Raw genomic sequence first — 21,066 nt, forward strand, 5'->3', positions numbered from 1 at the left:
CATAGGAGAGCGATCTGGTTGATTTTAATGGCTTACTGTAACATTTTTTTATTTACATCTATAACTACATAGCTATATAGTGTTTTAACTATGCATAATCAGTTGGCCATATTGGTGGCACTGAATGAAAACAATGCCATTGAATTGAACAAAACTTGCATATTTTGCTGATTATTGCTGCTGAAAATGGTCAATTATTGTCATGTTTTGGGCTATAGTAATCAGTTGGACAGGGAAAACAACATTTGGAGTACTATAGACTGCCAAAAGTTATAACAAGTCAAAGAGAAGGGTGCAAAAAACTGAGGAACAAAAGGTGTTTGTGGTTGGCCAAACTGAAGCAGGATTTCCAGGGCAAGAATCTTAACAACATTTATGTTCGTTCTTTTCATTTCCGGTCATGTAGGTGAAATATTAGGCTAATATCTTAATTAATACTACTTGTATGTGTCTTTAGTTTGTGAAAATATTGTGCCTTTTCCTGCTTACTAAAGTAAGTCCTTCTCTATATGATTTAGCAGTTTTCACATGTTCTTTCTGTGGTTTAGACAGCATAAATTAGCAGAACAATGTATTCAGTGGTAAATTAACCATGCAATCCATGCAAATCCAAGTATCGCCAATATGGCCGTGCTTCCGGATAACTGACCAAATTCCATTTCCTCTGAGGAGGCAAGGGAGGCAGTGTTTCCTCAAAATAACTGAATAAGAAAAAATATATAATATAAAAATAAAACAATGCAAATATGACAGAATATGACATTAAAACTTGTTTTCTAAAGTAAAACTGTCCAACAGTGACATCAGCAGGTAAAGTTACAGCAGAATTTGTATCTCCCTACCTCCCCTGAGCCCATTGAGTTTTAACAGATCTCCTAAATAGGGCTGGGCATCGATTCAGATGTCCCGATTTGATTCGATTTCGATTCGCAAGCTCTCGATTCGATTCGATTCTCGATTAGCTTGATTACATTCAGTGAATATAGTTTTAGCAATATAGAACAAATGCTATTGATTTAAAAAAAATGAACAGTTAAAATCAGTTTACAAATGGTGAATTAATAAAAAGAAATTAAGGCCTGTATTTTAAACCAATTTTTTGTATAGGGTCCTTTTTTTAAACAATAATAGGGCCCTATAAAATGTACATGTTAATTTTTCTGGTCATCAGAGGAAGGCATAAAACAATAATTTAATTTATCCTGACCTATACTTGTTTAAATATAATATATTGTTTGAATTGTTGACTTATTTTGGAATAAATGTAAATTTGGAATCTTTGTTAATGCAAACTAGACTTTTATTCTATCTGTCATCTATCTATCTGTCTGTCTATGTATCTCTCTGTCTGGAATGGCATAAAGTGACCGGCTGGCGCTTGTTTTTTGTAAGAAGAGTGAATTGTTGGCATATGGAGGAACAATGAAGTTTTACCTGCCTGGTATCATCCCTCTTCACTAATCTTTGGTGTGCTGTTTCCTCTTTGTTCACCTTTGAAGAGATCAGCAAAATGTTCCGTTTAGTATAGTTTTACAGGTGTAATCTAAACTCACACAGTTGCAGAGTGGATCATCCATTATCCCCATACAGCAACTGTAATAAATCACAGGTGAAAGACCCGTCACAATACAGGGACCATGAACAGCACTGGTATATCACACCAGGTTAATGTTCTTTGTTCAGGGTAATCTCTGTGCAATATCAGCTTCAAAGATGTGGCAGGCGTCCTACAACCTGCTGCCTGAGGGAGGGATTTGTGTCTTTTCACACCCATAATTCCATGTTAGGTGCACAGTACAGGACAGTGCATCATTTATATGACAGACTGTAATGACTAATTATACCACCTTAATGCTACAAACGCAGAACACAAGCTGCATCTAAGGCAGGGTTGAAATTTCATGACTACTAATAATTCATAAGCTTTGTAATCAGTTACAAACACATGAATCAGTTTGTTCAAATTCACAATTCCAAAAATAATATTATGAAATATATGTTTGAATTTTAAATTATGAATAAAGAAACATTTAAATTATGAATAAAGAAAAAAGATTTTATTTTATAACACTGATAAAGTCAAAAGCTGCACTGATGCAACATCTATAAACAGCACCAAAGCTCCCTCTGATGGTTTTTATGTGCTATTTGGAGCACAGAGAAACCAGTCCAATCTTGACTGTGTAAAGACACCAGCTGATGTCTCTTATTAGCTCTGAAGGTTTAGTTGGTTGGTGCTAGGATGGGATTGTGATCAAGAATGCTTATGGGAAACGTTTACAAGCAATATGAATGCAGGGTGCAAATCCACCCCCATCACGGAAAGAAAAATAAACCTGATACCAGCAGATAACTGATCTCAATTACAGTAGCCAAGAATTTCTCCCCATGCTCAGGGAATCTTTCAACGCTAACGTACCTGTGCAGTAGACAGGCTGAGAGCCAGAGGGGTCTTGGTGAATAAAACTAAAATAACCTGTTAGGAGAATGTTCATAGGACAGAATACTATCATACAGAAAATGCATGTAGTTTTTAACCACAAATGCTAGTCTTACACTAGCTCTGCAATGCACGTACGCAGCTTCATGCATTACATAATCATGTTGGAAAGGTCGAGCGCGGTTAGTTCTTCGTCTGTGTTATCTGGTTCAAAAAGGGTAGGACGAAAAAATCTCATTTTCTCCTTCAACTTAATCGTCCGACATCGTTGTTTTACCTTTTTTGTAATGGCTGTTTGACTTTCTTTGCACGTTCATTTTGTAAACACTGGGTCGGTACTTCCGCCTACGTCACACGTGACCTTTTCAACGTGACTATGTAATGCGTAATTAAACTAATGCAAGACGAGCATTTGCGATTAAAAAATATATTAATTTCTATTTTTTTTTTTTAGAAAATGGCTGATCGTTTTGCTAGATAAGACCCTTATTTCTCAGCTGGAATTATGTAGAGCACTTTGAAGCTGCATTGAAACTGCAATTTGGACCTTTAACCCATTGATCCCTACTGAAGTCTACTATATGGAGAAAAATCCTGGAATGTTTTTCTCAAAAACCTTAATTTTGTCAGGATTTTTTTTTATTCTGGAAGTGAACTAATCCTTTAATTTGTCTACTAAAAATGTGCCACATAAAAATTAATTCAAAAAGAACAATTTTCCACAATGTCAAACAAGCATTTCATGAAAACTTTGAAATAAAATGGTTCTTATCTTTAGGCTCTTATGACAAACAAGGTGAATATCAATGAATTTAATATAAATGTGAAAACAAATAATTTCTACACAATAAATCTTGAAATTGTTTATAAGATTAATTTTTCAAAGTATGTATTTTCAAACAAAGTAAAACAGTAAAATCTATACCTGATCAGCATTTGAAAAGTATCAAAAAATAAATGTGACCCTGGACCACAAAACCAGTCTTAAGTAGTACGGGTAAATTTGTAGCAACAGCCAAAAATACATTGTATGGGTCAAAATGATTGATTTTTCTTTTATGCCAAAAATCATTAGGATATTAAGTAAAGATCATGTTCCATGAAGATATTTTGTGAATTTCCTACTGTAAATTTATCAAAACTTAATTTTAGATTAGTAATATGCGTTGCTAAGAACTTAATTTGGACAGCTTTAAAGGTGATTTTCTCTAAGTTCAGATTCCAGATTTTCAAATAGGTGTATCTTGGCCAAATATTGTCATATCCTAACACACCATACATCAACGGCTTTAAGATGATGAATTTTAAAATATTGACCCTTATGACTGGTTTTGTGGTCCAGGGTCATGAATAAAGATGAAATGCTAAAAATGTTTCCAAGACAGTTTATATGTGGCCTTCATACTGAATTAAAAAAAGAAGGAAGTTGAAATCTGTTAGTTTTTCTAAGCATCAATCCCTAGGTCATACAAGTGTCCAAAATTGATGAAACCCACCCACACATAGTATCCACTCCTTCCTTTGAATGGCCATGTTGATAGTCTGCAAACTACAAACTGTATAGATTTTCCTGACATCAAACAGATAAAGGTCAGATTGTGCCAGAGGCTCTTCTGACCCGCAGGCTCCTCTTCCCCTCCCCTTGTGTGCTCTTAATCCAGAGGAACACTGAGGCTTCCAGCACAGATTAGTGGTGTTAGCCTGTAGGGCTTTCGACTGGGCTGCCGCCTGAAAACAGATCCCTTACTGTGCCCATGACCCCAGTGCTGAGATGTGGATAAGTGCCATATGGTTGAAGGTGGGTCCTATGGGGTCCAGTTCCTCGCAGACAGCTGGCCCCGCTGGCCCTCCTAGGCGGCAGAGCCCTCATGTCACAGAGCAAAAACATGTGCCGTAGCAAGTTAGCTAAATACTGCAGATATAGATTAGTGATCCCTGGCAGGGGACGATGCTCTTACACAGGGCTGGAGTTGAACAGAAGGAGAGGAAAAGCCTTTGAAATGGATCAAAATCCCTCTCTTTGTCATTTTAAGCACATGTAGTCATGAGAGGATCAACAATTAAGCAAGGCTCAAAAATGAAAAACACAGCAAAGTGAACAGCACAGATTCTATTTATTTCTGTTGGATATTTAACATGTGGTGAATGTCCACTATTCAGGGAATATTCTGGGTTCAGTACAAGTTTAATAAACAGTACTTGTGGTGCAATGTTGATTACCACAAGAATTTAAGTTAAAAATGAACTGGTGATCAGTGAGGCATTTTCAGTGGGGCCAATCTAGAAACATTTAAAAGGATAGTTGACCCAAAAATGTTAATTACTCACCCACGTATCGTTCCAAACCTGTTAGACCTTTGTTCATCTTTTTGACACAAATTAAGATATTTTTTATGAAATCCAAGAGCTTTCTTACCCTGCATAGACAGCAACCCAATTGACACGGTCAAGGTCTGAAAAAAAAGTAGTAAGGACATCATTAAAATAGGCCATGTGACATCAGTGGTTCAACTATAATTTTATGAAGCTCTTCTGTGTCAGTCCTAGAGGCGCATTCATGTGGTGCTGCTGACGCAGGAGCTGGTGTTCGTGTGTTTACAAAAATTATTCTCGTAGCTTCATAAAATTATAGTTGAACCACTGATGTCGCATGGACTCTATTAATGGTGCCCCTACTACCTTTCTGGGCCATAAAACGTTTCACTTGCATGTCTATGCAGGGTCAGAAAGCTAAAAAAATTTGTGTTCTGAAGATGAATAAATATCTTATGGGTTTGGAACGATGTAAGGGTAAGTAATTAAAGACAGACTTATACAAGTTTTAACAGAAGAATGAATGTAAGAGCTTTTTAATGTTGTAAAATTTACGTTTCTGCAAAATTGGCCTCATTCACTTCCATTGTAAGTGCCTCACTGTAACCCCAAATTGTTTATGTGTTAATCGAAATTATGCAGCAAATGTTGTTTATTGGCCTTAAACGGGTCATCGGATGCAGAGTTCACTTTTACATGTTGTTTGAACATAAATGTGTGTTGGAAAACACAAACACCCTATAATGATAAAATATCCACCCAGTGGTTTTTATTTAATCTGTAAAAATAATTTCCCCTTTTTTAAATCAAGCAATTCTCAGCATCTTGTCTATGTGACATCACACTGACGAAGGCCGCTCCCACAATAAATTTATTGACAGTGGAATCTTACCTTAAACCCGCCCTGAATAAGCTGTAACGGTTCGATCACCATTGTTTCGACGCCAGAGCAGGGACGTAGACAAGAACGGCTCCTAAGCGATTGAGGTGTTCTGTTGTTAGACGTAATAGTGAACATATTAGTCGTCCTTTACTAATGAAATCTGAGCCGCTGAAGATGCAGTGGATGACTTTTGTTTGTGAAGAGAATTTGCGCAAATCATTTGTGATCCAGCTTCACTTACATCAGAAGCGAGTATAAGGTTTTTTATGAATCTTTGCACTCGCAAAGTTTCGTGACTAAACGTGGCTAAAGTAAACAGGGTCGTCACTCCACAGAGAGAAGAGAGGGGCGGGGTGAGCAGAGCTCATTAGCATTTAAAGCAACATCCATCAGAATAGGTTGATTTTTGCAGAGCTGATTTTGGCAAGGCAAAAAGGGTGTTTTTTACACTACCACTAAGAAATTTTAACCAAAGCATGTTATAGACTTTTCATTAAGACCCATATCAAGAATCATATCAATTTGTATTTGTAATTAATATGTATTTTACCCAGAATATTCCTTTAATTAGATCTAAACTACATCAGTCCTTTATATAATCTTTTTGTGCTGATGAGCTATGCATTGCTAGAATTGCAAGCATTGACCTGAAATATAATGAAAGCGTCATGTCCATTGTCTGTCAGTGTGGTGGCGGCATGCAGGATGTGCGAGCAGTCGGTGAGTGTCATGAGCATATCAGTCTAATTCCAGGGTTGCAGATGTTGTCTAGATTGGATGTGAGGGATTAAGATGTAACCCAAGAGCTCTCTGAGTGAGTCCGGCATGGCTGAATCTGCTTCTAAAGACCTGGTGGCAGGCAATACCGGGCGATCTGCCAGGACAGTATTACCAGCAGGGCACTTTAACAGGGTTTTACAGCTGGAGGGAATTTATAATGAATTTCAGAGAACAGCTTTCTTAAAATGCTTTACATCAGTCCTTGGAGAGAAAACAAGTTGCCTTTAAATGCGATTGTTTCTTAAAATATAAGTATTTTCTTTGGGAAAAAAAGTATGTTTTTGATTGACAAAATGCTTGTAGGGTAAAATAAATAAATAAATGAATAAATTCCAATCTCTTGATATGATTGCTTCCTGGATTGCATTGTATTATATTTCAGAGGAGAGGCGCTTCATACTACGGATTAGATCCCAGGGAGAGGTAATTTCCTAAAAGCACTTTGAAATATTTGGTTATACAGGTGATGTAACAGTCGCAGACATGAATCCGTTTTTTGCTGTGAAGAAACTGGGAATCAGTGTAAAAGCTGGCAGACCTGAAACAAATAGATGGAAGATATGTGACATCAGGTTGGCCTATTAAGGTTTAAACAAAGCTTCTGCTGAGACGAATCCATCTGAAGATGAAGCGTGCGGGAAAGGAAGAAACATATGATGAAAACAAAAATGTTAAAGAATGGAAAAAAAATAAAATGTAATTACAGAGAGGTGAAATAGCACAAGACAAATATCTCTATATATGTGACTGGCATCTGTTGGGTGGCTTGGTGCTCCCACATATAGTGAAAAGAGATTATGTTCCAGCATAAATGGAGCTTTTACTTTTTTATATTTTAAATCCAGCAGGCCTAATCTAATCTTATCCCTCCCCAATCCAATTTTTAATGCTGGCTACACATAGGATTAGAGTGTTGGAGTTTGCTTTGTAGGCCATTTGACTGAAATGCAGCATCTGTGCTGGTTATTGAGAGAGATACACACTCAAGAATGAGACTGAAGACACAAAAGGTGATCCTAAGGCATCTTTTACAATAATATAACCTCCATGTATAAGTATTCCACATTGACAGGTATTTTAAACTAGTCATCAAACTGACTATTCTTGTTACTAATGTTTGCAATGTAAAAGTGAACATGAATGGAGAGATAGTATTGGTTTAAAAAGAAATCAATACTTTTATTTAGGAAAGACGCATTAAATTGATCAAAACAGGTAAAGACAAAATTTTACAAATAATTTTTTAATTTAAATAAATGCTCTACTTTTGAATTTTGTATTCATAAATCCTATGTCATTGTTTGTATTAAACTGTATAAATAATACTGTATATGAACAGTTTATTCAGTGTATGTTTTTTAAAGAAGTCTCTTCTGCTCACCAAGCCTGCATTTATTTGATCCAAAATAACAGCAAAAACAGTCAAAATTTGATATATTTTTTACTATTTAAATAACTGTTTTCTATTTCAACATATTTTAAACTGCAATTTATTCCTGTGATCAAAACTAAATTTTCAGCATCATTACTCCAGTCTTCAGTGCCACATGATCCTTCATAAAATCGATCTAGTATGCTTTTTTGCTGTTCAAAAAACATTTACTAATTTTTGTTATTATTAATTGTATTAATTATAGAAATGTATACTTTTATTTAGCAAGGATGCTTTAAATTGATCAAAAGTAATAATAAAGACATTTATAATGTTACAAAGGATTTCTATTTCAGATAAATGCTATTTTTCTGAACTTTCTGTTTATCAAAGAAACCTGAAAAAATCTACTCAGCTGTTTTCAACATAATATTAATTATAAAAAAAAATGTTTTTTTGATCATAAAATCAAAATAATAGAATGGTTTCTGAAGGATCATGTGACTGGAGTAATGATGCTAAAAATTCAGCATTGAAATAACAGGAATAAATTATATTTTAAAATATATTCAAATAGAAAACTGTTATTATAAATAGTAAAAATATTTATACATTTTTGCTGTACTTTGGATTAAATAAATGCTTGGTGAGCAGAAGAGACTTCTTTAAAAACATTAAAAATCTTACTGTTCAAAAACTTTAGACTGGTAGTGTAAGTTCATAGAATTTGATATATCTACATAAGAATTAATTCGATTTTTATTTGTTTGTATGAAGTGCAATGGCGTGACCTCTCCGTGACCTGTTCGAGTTAGATTCAACGAGAGCAAAAAAGGGGGTGATTTCAACTACACAGCTTTGCCGATAGAGCATCACGATAATGAACAGAATGGAAATGTGCTTCATTGCATTTCTTCGTACAACTAAACCTTCACAATCAGTCTATCCTCTGGCTGTTTACACAAGCTGTTTATGTAGTGATAAGCCCAGGTGATGTCAGGTTTGCATACTGAATAAATATTTGCCCGCAGACTGGCAGCTGTTTGTCAGGATGCCATTAAGCAGCCGTGTCGCAAAGCAGCTTTCTGCTAGAAGCTCAGCATTCCCTCGTCTCATAGCATCAGCTCCATCATTACATATTCAAACACAGCACTGGTCCAGGTGGGCTCGTACAAGAATGAGTTCACCAGAGATCATCGCTTTAGGAACACAATGACACCTGTTCTTTTGAATCCGAGTAATCACTTTAAGATAGCTAATGCAACAGATTCTGCATGTTAATTAAATTCATTGTAACAATTACTTAAACTGAAAGCTGTAATTAAAATCTATGGTTAGCAAGGGTTGCCAATTGATTAAACATTTTCATCAAACTTATTACATAATATGCCAATTAATTGATCAAATTAAGCACAATTAATTGCATATCAGTATTCGCTAAGAAAAGTCCACAAAATGAAGATAATTCAGAGACATTGTGGCAGATGAAATGATTAAAGAGACAAAAAGTTGTTTTAAAATCACATACTCTCTTCTATTTTTATATTATTGACTACCTGATCTCATAACAAAAATGTACGTCTGGAAACCTTTTCGCAAGAAGTGGAATACGTACGAATAAGTACAATAAGAACAAGTGCAGTTTCTAACAGAAATGAACACTAGAGTTGGTTAAACAGCAAGCACTTGTAATTATTTTCATACACAGTTATGATTACAGCTCCATATGTTTTGCTTCCTGGACATAACAAGCTTGCTCAGTTGCTCAGTCGGCATGAAATTGGACTTGGGATGCGGACTCCTTGGGTATGAATCCTGTGAAAAACATGACTCACAATAAAAGAGCTGAAAGATGAGAAATCGAAAAACAAGCTAAAGCGGCATGCTTGCGACTGCATTTTTACGTCACATTTACACACTAATGATTATTTTATATCGATTAATCTATCAACTAATTTATCGATTAATCTAAATGACAAATTTCCCACAAAAATCAACAATTTTACTTAAGAACATTTTATTTTTTAATAAAATCCATTAATTTTAAATGCTTTTGATTATTAAAATTTAATGGAACCATTAAAAGGGAATCCAGAAAAGCAATGAAAAAGAATTTGGTAAAGCTAAAACTGTAAAAACTCAATAAATTAGACAGGCCTTTAGAAAAAAAACGAAAAAAAAAAAAATAAAATAAATAAAAACATTAAAACAGAGTATAGAAAAATGTAAATGGGAAAAAAACTGAATTTGGAAATAAAAAAAAAACATTTTTTGTGGTAATAAAAATAGATGAGTGAACAAGTGAACAATAGCCTTTAAAATTATTTAAAACACATATATAATAGCAATAATAATTAGTTCAAAAGCAGAATCAAAAGCAAGAAATTGTATGGTTTTATTGCACAAAACTGTTTAAATACATAATGTATTATAAACAATAGAGCTAATGTACATTATGCATTACAACAAAGGCCTGCAGAGGGTGCCAACGACCTGACGACTGTTTTTACACATCACTACACATCACTTCGACCTTTAATATCTTTAATATCTAATACCTTTAATATTTGGCTATATCTTTACCACAGAAATGCTATAGCCACATTAATTTAATGAATATGTGGACATCAAAACGTGTAACACTAAGCATAATGAGAAAAATATTGATGTATTCTCCTGAGTTTGCATAGGTTTATAATTGATTTACCTTACAATTCTGATGAAATGCCGCATGTTGCATTCCCAGATGAACGTCATAATAAACCCAAACTCACAACAACATGCAGAGATGGAGTTTGAGATGCTCCACACATGTAAATGATAATGGGCTTAATATATAATGCAGCCTTGGAAAACAGTCTAATAATGTGTTTCATGGATTCTCGTCCATGAAATCCGCCACTTCCGGTATTTTGCCGGTTACTCAACGCGGGCAAAAATAAATTGAGGATTTTAAAAAATCAAATAGTTGATTAGAATCGATGAATCACAACAGCCTTAGTCACATTTACTTTTGTTCATATTATTGGGGAAGGTTTAGGCGTAGTGCAGATGGTATGTTATTTTAAAATATCAATATGTATGTTCATCTGTTCAGACATTTTAAATCAAATATGTCACGAAACGTACATGGCGGCATGTACTTTGCGTCTTACGAAAAAGTTCCCACAGGTACGTTTTCGTCATAAGATCAGATTGCTTTTGTGAACATTTAGCTGTTCGTCAGTGTTTTGCACCATAAGTTTAAGTTCAGACTAATTTAAACACTAAACACTATTCAAATAGATTTCCACAAAAATATAGCGTTTCCTCCACATTGTTTTATAAATGGTATGTGTAATATGTAGGGTTGGGTATCATTTGAATTTTATCGATTCCGATTCCACTTATCAATTCCGATTCTTTTCGATTCCAATTTAGTAAAAAACAACAACAACAACAACAACAACAAGTCAAACATTAATATATCAAATATGGTTATTTTCAGTGCTTGCTTGCAACATATTATTTTATTACAGGGGTTCTCAACCTTTTTTTTTATACCGGGGGGCCCCCCTCCTTCTCGGGTAAATTTTGTAAGGCCCCCCTATTACCTTTTTTATTAACCAAAACATTTGTTTTGCCTTTTTGTTTTTCTACTTCATGTTATAAAAAAAATTCAAACAAACTTTAAATTAAAGCTATACTTTTGAAATTAACATTAGAATTGCTCTAACATTTTAACATGTATATACATATGCAGATTTAAAGCTCCTGAATTATTTAATGCAGATATTCCTCACAACTTCAGAGTACTCTTTCTTAAGTAAGTGAACCTGCCAAACAACAGGGATATGCCAAAATACCACTCACTAAACCTGTCCTTTTGAACTGGACTGACTGAATATCTACTGTTTGTATTTATTATAAAATAAACATATAAATGAAAAATACAATAAATACATTCTAAATCTGTTGATGCTGGTGCTCATATGTGCGTAAACACCACTGACCCTTACAAGATCCACCTCTATGGGTAAGCATTCATTATAAAACACTTAAGTTACAGGACATTCATTTTGACAACTATGCAAATATTTTGAAATTTCACGCATTTGGGACGAAATAACATACATTTCTGCTGGAGCGGGCGGGCGCGGGAATAAAAAAATCCGTCCCTTGCAGGTCTCTAAGATAAAGTTTGTGTGCAGCGGTCTTCGGTTTTTACAAAGTGTAGCCACACTTACGAGCGCTTCCCGTGAACTATCTTGTAGACTGATGTGTACATTACCACGTAAGGTCCTGGCAGATTGCTAGATGAAAAAAAAATGCACCCAGGAATCGATACGAGGAATCGAATTTTTAATTTTATAACAAGTATCCGATTCCAGAATCGGAATCAATTTTTGATTCCCAACCCTAGTAATATCTAAGACGTTATTTAAGCTGCAGTAATTTGAAGCAAGTCTAATGACTTTAAATGACCAATGCCACAGAACTTCACATCCCAATTTTTTAAGATTTACTTTTTAAGTACAAGTTGTCCAGAACATTAAATGGCTTGCTTTCCTGTAGTAATTCATCAGCAGCATCTCCGAAACTCCAAGCATGTTCGGTCAAGGCTGTTTAGCCATTCTGTAAATGGAACATAATGCTATTGAAGCCCTGTACGCAATGGGCCATGAAGCTGCCTCCAGCCTTGGTGAGGGACATATGCCTGCTACGCTGGGTATATCACTAAGTAGAGACATCAGAGCCCAAGTGTAAACATCATTTGGACACTGCAGTTTTTCCACTCAAATGGGTTTGATGTTGATGAAGAGAGACCTCCTTTGAAAGCGCAACGATCTGCACTGTGGATGATCGATGCTGCTGGGAACGGACGGTAATTATTTGTGTTGCTGAGTGGGGGTGGCTATGCCTAAAGAGATGGAGCAAAGTTCTCAGTTTTTTTATCGTCTCCATCTCACCACTGGCTTTCTGATGCAGAAGATAGCCGTATTGTAAAAGCAAGCTGAGTGAAAAGGCAAATGTGGCTTGTGTGGGCTTGTTTTTCCAAGGCACATTAAGCTACGCAATGCAGGTTTTTATTGTGATGCTGTAGAGATTCTGACTTCTTATGCAGTTGAATGCTTAAAGGGATAGTTCACCCAAAACTGAAAATTCTGTCATGAATTACTCACCCTCTTGTCGTTCCAAACCCATAAAACATTTGTTCATCTTTGGAACACAAATTAAGATATTTATGATGAAATCCGAGAGCTTTCTGACCCTGGACTATTTCATCTATGACCTTACTACCTTTCTGGGCCTTGAACGTGTCAGTTGCATTCTTGTCCATGCAGGGTCCGAAAGCTCTCAGATTTCATTAAAAAAGATGGTCTTTCAGGTTTGGAACGACATGAGGGTGAGTAATTTATGACAGAATTTTCATTTTTGGGTGTACTATCCCTTTAAGGTTTAGCATTTAAATGTATGTATCCAAATTGTGCAATGTATTTCATGAAAATGGATTAGTAAAAATGACAAAGACAAAGAGCAAACTAATAAATTCTACACAAGGAGCCATGACAGAACAGAGGAGAACTGAAATAAACCAAGTCAGTCTGATGAACATGCCAACATCATTACTAATTTAGCTTGAAAACCCCATCTCCACATGAATGGAGAGAGAGAATGCCCCATTGCTCAATAACGTGATGGGAAATTGAAAGGAAACTTTTGCGCTCCCGTTCAGAGGCTTTGCATTTCCGTACAGAGGTGCACATGGTTGGCAGGTACTGTCATCAACTGGTGACAGAGTGTGTTTTTCTGCTTGAGGAGACATCTCACTCGTGGATCTGCAAGGGACAAAATATAGATTCTGTCTTGAGAGAGAGAGAAAGCTGCGCTTTCTCTGCTGGGTCATTTCAAGCATGCAAGGGTCACTTTATCATAAAATTCAAAAATCCAGTCAATTTTATTTAATCAGCTGAAATGGCAAAGTGTTTTCCAGATCATTAATCAAGTGCTCTCTCACAGAGGGGGCTTGTCTGCCAGGCAGACCCGCTTTGCTTTCTGAATCATTAAGGAAAAAAAGAGAAAAATATAAGAATTCATCGCAACGCAGTCAATGCACAACAGAACCACCACCATTGCTAATGAGTGAGGCCACACTGCATAACTGAAGGACAATATAAGAGGCAAGGACATGCTTTCTATAGAACCTATGTCGTATTTGTGCTGCTTTTGAAGGCTTATTTGTGGTTTGTTCTGTAGACCTTGAAAATTTGGGTGTTATGCTTTATGGCTGCCTTAATTTTTTTTCTGGCCCAAAAAGAGACACACACATACATATTTATTTATTTTCGTGTCGCTGCATTTATTTGATAAAAATACAGACAGTAATATTGTGAGTAACAGTAATGTTTTGAAAAATTATTATAATAGAAAAAAAAAAGAAGAATATATATATATATATATATTTGTGGAAACCGTGATGCATTTTTCTTTCAGGATTCTTTGATGAACAAAGTTCAAAAGCATTTATTTCAAATGAGTGAAATAAGAACTTTTTGTAACAATATCAGTTTAATTCAGTTTAATACATTCTTGCTGAATAAAACTATTAATTCCATACACGCACTTATAGGTGATTCTATAATTGCGGGTACATTTGGTGTCCAAAATATTTTTTTCTGCTGTTTTCAAAGTTATGTTTTTAATTATTTATAATAATTTGTTACTCTTTGTCACATATATATATATATATATATATATATTTATTTATTTATTTTTTATTTTTTGTATTTTATTTATTTATTTATTTTATTTTTTGTTGTGAAAATTATGATTTCTTGTCGTCCTAATTAGTCAGTGTCAATTCTTTCATACACAGAGAAACAGACACACATACATGACCATCATGTATCATGTTCTGTTACATACTGTCAACACTGTCACTCTACCTTTTAGCTATATAAGACATTTTTTACAGAAAATATTATATTGTTGTTAAAATTAAAAATGTAACTATTTAAAAAAAAAAAAACATTGACACCAAATGTACCTTCAATTATAAAATCACACACACATATATATATATATATATATATATATATATATATATATATATATATATATATATATATATATGTGTTTCTCATAAAAAAAACAAAAAAAAAAAAAACAAATAGTAAATGATGCATTGTATTGACCTTTTTTTAACCTTACCTTATTTTTAAATCCTTTCTTTCAATACAACTAAGCCCTACTGGAACAACTAAAAGCACCAACTTCAAAATCACCCAGCCACATCACTATGGGGACCCTTAAGTGAATATAATTGCACCCGATGCACGGCAACAGCTTGGATCAGTAATAATAGTGTTTTTGCACAAGTGCTGTGCCAAGGCTGGGGCCATTCCCTTCCTAGCAGTCTCTCCGTCTCTGCTCCAATTTGATCAAAGCTATTAAAGGCAAGATAACAGAAAATCAGCAAGACCCGTAAGAAGAGAAGAGAGCGCAGGGGAGGATTGTCCTCTGCGCCGCGGTTCTGGCTGTGAGATGGTTGTAGCTGTATACAGTCCAGCATTTCGTTGCTGCCTTCTCTGCTTTTGATGTTGCTATTTGGGAACAGGTGCACATGAGTTATTCAGAAAGGACTGAAGATTCTTTGATGCCACACACTGTATAGTTTATTATATTTCCAGAGGATACACACACTGCAGAGTCTTGCGACTGATGAAGTTAATTCATGCTACAGATTCTAAAACAAAACAATATACAGAATATACTTGGTTTTTAGAAAATATTTACAGCACAAGCTAGATTATGCAACATTTATTTCCATTCCAGGCTGAAAGTGGTGTACTAAGAGTGCTAATATACAGTCCAGCAGCACTGGGACATTTCACTGTTTGAATCGCCCACTTGTTCATGTTTGCCAGAAATTAGAGTGGCTCTTTGTGCAGGTTACACCAAGTAAAGACAAGTGACTGTTTTTTATGAGCAAATCATTTGAATCATTCACAAGCAATTCTTAAAAAAAAACCCTGATTCATTCTGAGAAGAAGCAAGTGACTGTTTGTATAAGTGAGTCATTGAATCATTCATTCAACATTTCTGATTTATGCAACCAGTGTGCTATGATTAATTCTGCTGTGCCTTTGTTTAGAACTATTTTCATTGGTGGAGCAAAAACAGACATTTAATGCCTTTTAATGGATAACAACAAACAATATCACCAACAATCCCACCTTTTAACTAGTACTGGACGGTTAGACCTAAAATCTGTATCACTTTTGTTTAGTTTTTTTTTTTTTTTTTTCAATTCTGATGGTTTTATGGTTAATCATGGTTTTTCCCTGACTGTACCTTTATATGAATCAGAATGCATGAAACAATTGCAGAACCAGTGCAAACATGCTACATGTAGCACAAGCAATTTTAATCTAAATTAGATTGGATAATTTAAACATTTGAAGCAACATTAGACATTAGATTGGTGAAATTATGCTACATAAAACATAACCGGACGAAACAAAATCAGCAGACGTGCTGAATGACAACGCAATTTTACTCTCTGACAGCTGGTGGCGCTTATGAAACAGCAGCAATACAGCGTTTCCTTGGTTACTGCTGTAAACAAAGCAGCGTTGCACATTTAAATACTACATTAATATGCAGTATACAGAGGTAAGATGAAAAGAAACTACTGTCTAAGCTGTTCTGAAGACAGTTCCCCTCAGAAATATATTCATATTAACCCCCTCACCTCCAAATTAGTAGTTAGGATTTTCTTCCAGTTTTTTGTGTATGGTGAAGTGAGTTTGCTCTGCTTGTATTTTCTACTCTTTGTGTCGTCCTCTTTAACTACCATTTACAGTTGGTTTATTTGCTCAGTTTAAGAAACTATCATGCCACACATCGTTCTCACTCAGTGAAAAATACATCGCAAAGCAAAGAGGACACTGGCAAAAGCTTTCAAATTTGGTCATTTTTTTAAAAGAAATTCAAACAATAAATACAGTCTTGTGACTTTTTAATGTGTCATTACAGATCACTGTAGCACCTTAGTTCAAGCGGCATGTATACACTAGTACTAGTTACAGCATGAAATAAACATGAATGAACATCAGAAGTTATCTTTCAAGTGTGGAAAGTCGTCAATACACACCATTTTTACTGATACTGATATCTACAATTATTTGAAAAGTGAAAAGAAACTTTAAATGTAAAAATTAAAACTGCCAGTAGGTGGCAGCAAGTCACTGTTGAGTGAGTCATTGCGAACCGAATCATTTAAACGGTGGATTCATTCAGGAACGAAACACTGTCATGTTGCTCAGAGATGCAAAACAGTACTGTGGCTGTGTTTGGATATGGTGTGTAAAACGTAAGTTTCTTAATATTAACTTCTTGTTTATTGAACTGTTGCATAAAATCAGTATCACATTTGTAATAATGCTAATTTTTTTTTCGTGTGATATTGACTAACTGTCTTTCTTTGGTATTTTTATGCATAAATGTATTGGGATTGTGTCTCTGTGTGTGCGTCACAGAGAGAGACAATCAACATGAATGGCGCTTAGTCTTTCACAAAACATAGCTAACTTAGGGACATCATAACTAGCCACCATTGTGATTTACGGTCTTAAATATGTCCAGCGTTTATCGGGTTGTGCATCAGTAATTGTGGTCCATGTGGAAACACTGTATTCCGTGTGTAGTTACAGTAAATGGACTAAATGAAAAGACAAGGCAAATAATTTTGATGATTTTTTGTATTCAAGTTACTCAAATAATCATTTCAGGCTCTATGTATCGACCAGCACTACCTTGACTGACTTTTTGAAGCAACTGCATTCTTGATCTTTTGGTGTACAGCCATAAATTTAATATATTCTAAAGTGGAATATGCTCTGTTTGACCCTCTTAATGGCTGTATTGCTATTTTTAAACCGGTCAAAGGTTGTTGCTGTGCAGGTGCATAATAGCTCACCTTCAAACTTCAAAAAATGCAGAGAAGGGGGGTAAAACTTCATAATAATACATTATAACATCATAATACGGCACACATTCATCAGACTCATCTGAGAGCCTAAGTGGCCCACTCTGAGAAGCTTCGCCAGCACTTTTCAAAAATGGCCCCAGGGAATTCTAAATACTACCCACTCATATTCCATAAAAAAGCAAAGTATGAGTAACATTATCCATCTAAAGCAGGAAGATAGAGATGTTTAGATCCCATTTTGTTAATAGCATATGGATGGTATGGTTATGTTATTATCTCTTTGTTGTGCTGAGCCGGGGACCACTGCCGCCATGGAAACCTCAAAAAGCATTAGCATACCTGGCTAATATTTCTGTTATTGAGGAAGGTTAAGAGCCCAAGTGCCTAATGCATCGCAGTTATCTGAGAGCTGCTGTTGCGGGTTCTTCTCACAGCGGTTTTGGTACATAGTGCACAGGCTGCCGGACTGCCACGGTGTATTGTGAAACACAGCTAATAAGAGTCATTATCCCACACGAGAATTAGCACAAATTCACATTCTGGATACGATTACAGACCTCAGGCAAACAAAGAAGTCTAAAGTAACTCTGCATTTTAGTCTTACAGATGAAGGAGGAGAAGGTTTGGGTCCGGCACACTACGTGGGACTAAAGTCTGGAAATCTGGAAATCAGAAAACACCTCACCACTTCATCTCCAGCCTCTGAGCAAGGTCAGACTCACTGAGTGTGTAATAAATAGGAGCTAGTCCAAGAGCCATTATCTTGCCTCCATTGCGCGAGGAGTGCGGTGACCTGGCATTCTAACAAATGGAGGGGAAAACTCGGCCTGGAGATGTAAATCCCTCCTCCGGTTCCCCCATGAATAGTATTGCTCAGAGGCGCTGACCCGAATGGGAGTGTACCACCCAGATCAGAAATGACAGGGGAGGGGAAGACGGGGCTCCCGTTAGCAGAGGAAAGGGTGTGTAAAAAGAAATGATGATTAGGAAGAATAAATGAGATGTCACGCTGAGCAAAATATTACCAGCAAACGGACTTCCTCGGTCGGGGTTTGAGTGACAGCCCACGTGAAAAATGTGGGATGTGGGATGCAGTTGGCTTGTGCTCTTTATTTGTCCCTGTGTGGGTGAGGAGAGAGAGAGAGAGACAAGAGAAAGATTCTTTTATCTTAGTAGAATAACAGGCACATCAAAGAACTATGGTTTCCTGTGGGGACTATTGATTTCATGATATGTTTTGATCGGCAATAATAGTTGAATGTACACCTTTTTGGTACAATACAAATACTGATATGAATCTCCAACAATGAAAAGCCCTTAAAAAATGAAAGTCGATGCTCAGTCATCCATTTGATCCTCTTACAGTAACACTCAATATTGTATTTTTATTGACCTTTTAACACTGCTTTATAGTCATGGGTCTGGGGAATTACTAAAGGTGCTGAAGCTCGGCTTGCGTAAAAACAATATACTTAGGATATCCCCGAGGCTTTCTTTCGACGGGCAGAAAAAATCTTGTATTCTGGCATATTATTTGGCAAAAATGGTTTATGTATTTATTTATTTATTTATTTGCAGTTTTGAGCAACACATAACATAAATGTTGTTTTTCTTTTTTTTCCAGATACATTGTGCAGTAGTGTTTCTAGTAGTGGTTTAAAAGATCACAAAACTCACGGTTTGGATTATATGTGACCCTGGACCACAAAACCTGTCTTAAGTCGCTGGGGTATATTTGTAGCAATAGCCAAAAATACATTGTATGGGTCAAAATTTTTGTTTTATGCCAAAAATCATTAAGAAATTAAGTAAAGTTCATGTTCCATGAAGATTTTTTGTAAAATTCCTACTGTAAATATATCAGAATGTAATTTTTGATTTGTAATATGCATTGTTAAGAACCTAATTTGGACAACTTTAAAGGTGATTTTCTCAGTATTTTTGATTTTTTTGCATCCTCAGATTTCTGATTTCAAATAGTTGTATCTCGGCCAAATATTGTCCTATCCTAACAAACCATACATCAATAGAAAGCTTATTTATTGATGTATAAATGTATAAATATGTATAAATCTCAGTTTTGTCAAATTTAACCTTATGACTGGTTTTGTGGTCCAGGGTCACATATTATGTTTTCTGAGTCACGGATCAGATCGTTTTTCAGATCATCAAGAAAAAAAATATTTCAGCGTAACTGGCTTTCTATTTATTATGTACGTGTTTCTTCGATGCGACAGCAAAAACTAGTGAACAGCCAGTAAAAAATAAGAACAAATATACAAATTACAAGCATAGATAAATACAACAGAACAAAGGTACAAATAAAATAAAGTTGGTACTATTCAGGTACAGAAGTGTAATAATTAAGTGTAAAATAACTGGATAGTGTTCACTGTATAAATTAAATATAGATTAATCTTTGTCAAAGCTGTGTGTTGTTTGATTAGCATTAATGACAGCAGCAGGTCTTTATTGGCTGCTGTCCCTTTCAAGACACATCCGATTGCTTTCTCAGCTGTTTTGGTTCACTTAAGATAAAAAAGATGGGTATTTTGTCATAATTTTATGTATATGTGTCTGTTCAAGCGCAAGGAGATGCGAAAGAGGATGAGGAAGAGGATCTGAAATGCGCCTTTGTGTGTGTCCACGCTTCATGTGTGTTTGGCTGTGCGCATTGAAAGCAGTGTGTGAGTACCAAGTACTGGCACTGGAATAATTTAAAATCGCTTGAGTGTGTAAAATTTTGCTATTAATTTGCGGATCACATGTGTGCCGAACTGTGGGACCTGGTCCGTACGGATCACGGATCAACTACAATCCAACTCATTTTTGATCACTCTTTCCACATGCATCTGCATGTCTATGCAGTCACTATGGAAACTGATGTAAATGTACTGAATCTAAACACATAGATCTACGTTCTTGCTCAACTCATCGAGCCTAAGAGTCCTTGCAGGGCCTATTGCGTCTGACCTTTTTTTCAACTTCCCTTTGCTGGATATCCACAGTGATGTTTTCACATATGACATCTGTCAAAAACATATTTGGAAAATGAATGCACTTTTTTTAGTTTAGTACTATTTTAACAATTGAGAAATTGCTTATGAAAGCTAAATTAACTAGTAATCCTAGATTTTCATTTGGCTGAAACATCTGCAATATTAGAAATCTCCACATTTCATCAAGTCATCCTTTCTAGTGTCTATGCAATAATCCCTGAGGTAAAAAAAAATCATTATGAATTTGTCCAAATGTATGTTATAAAGATGCTTTTTCATTTTTGTGAAAACTCACACGCTGTGGAT

This window comes from Garra rufa, chromosome 5, assembly GCF_049309525.1.
Source record: "Garra rufa chromosome 5, GarRuf1.0, whole genome shotgun sequence".
NCBI lineage: Eukaryota > Metazoa > Chordata > Actinopteri > Cypriniformes > Cyprinidae > Garra > Garra rufa.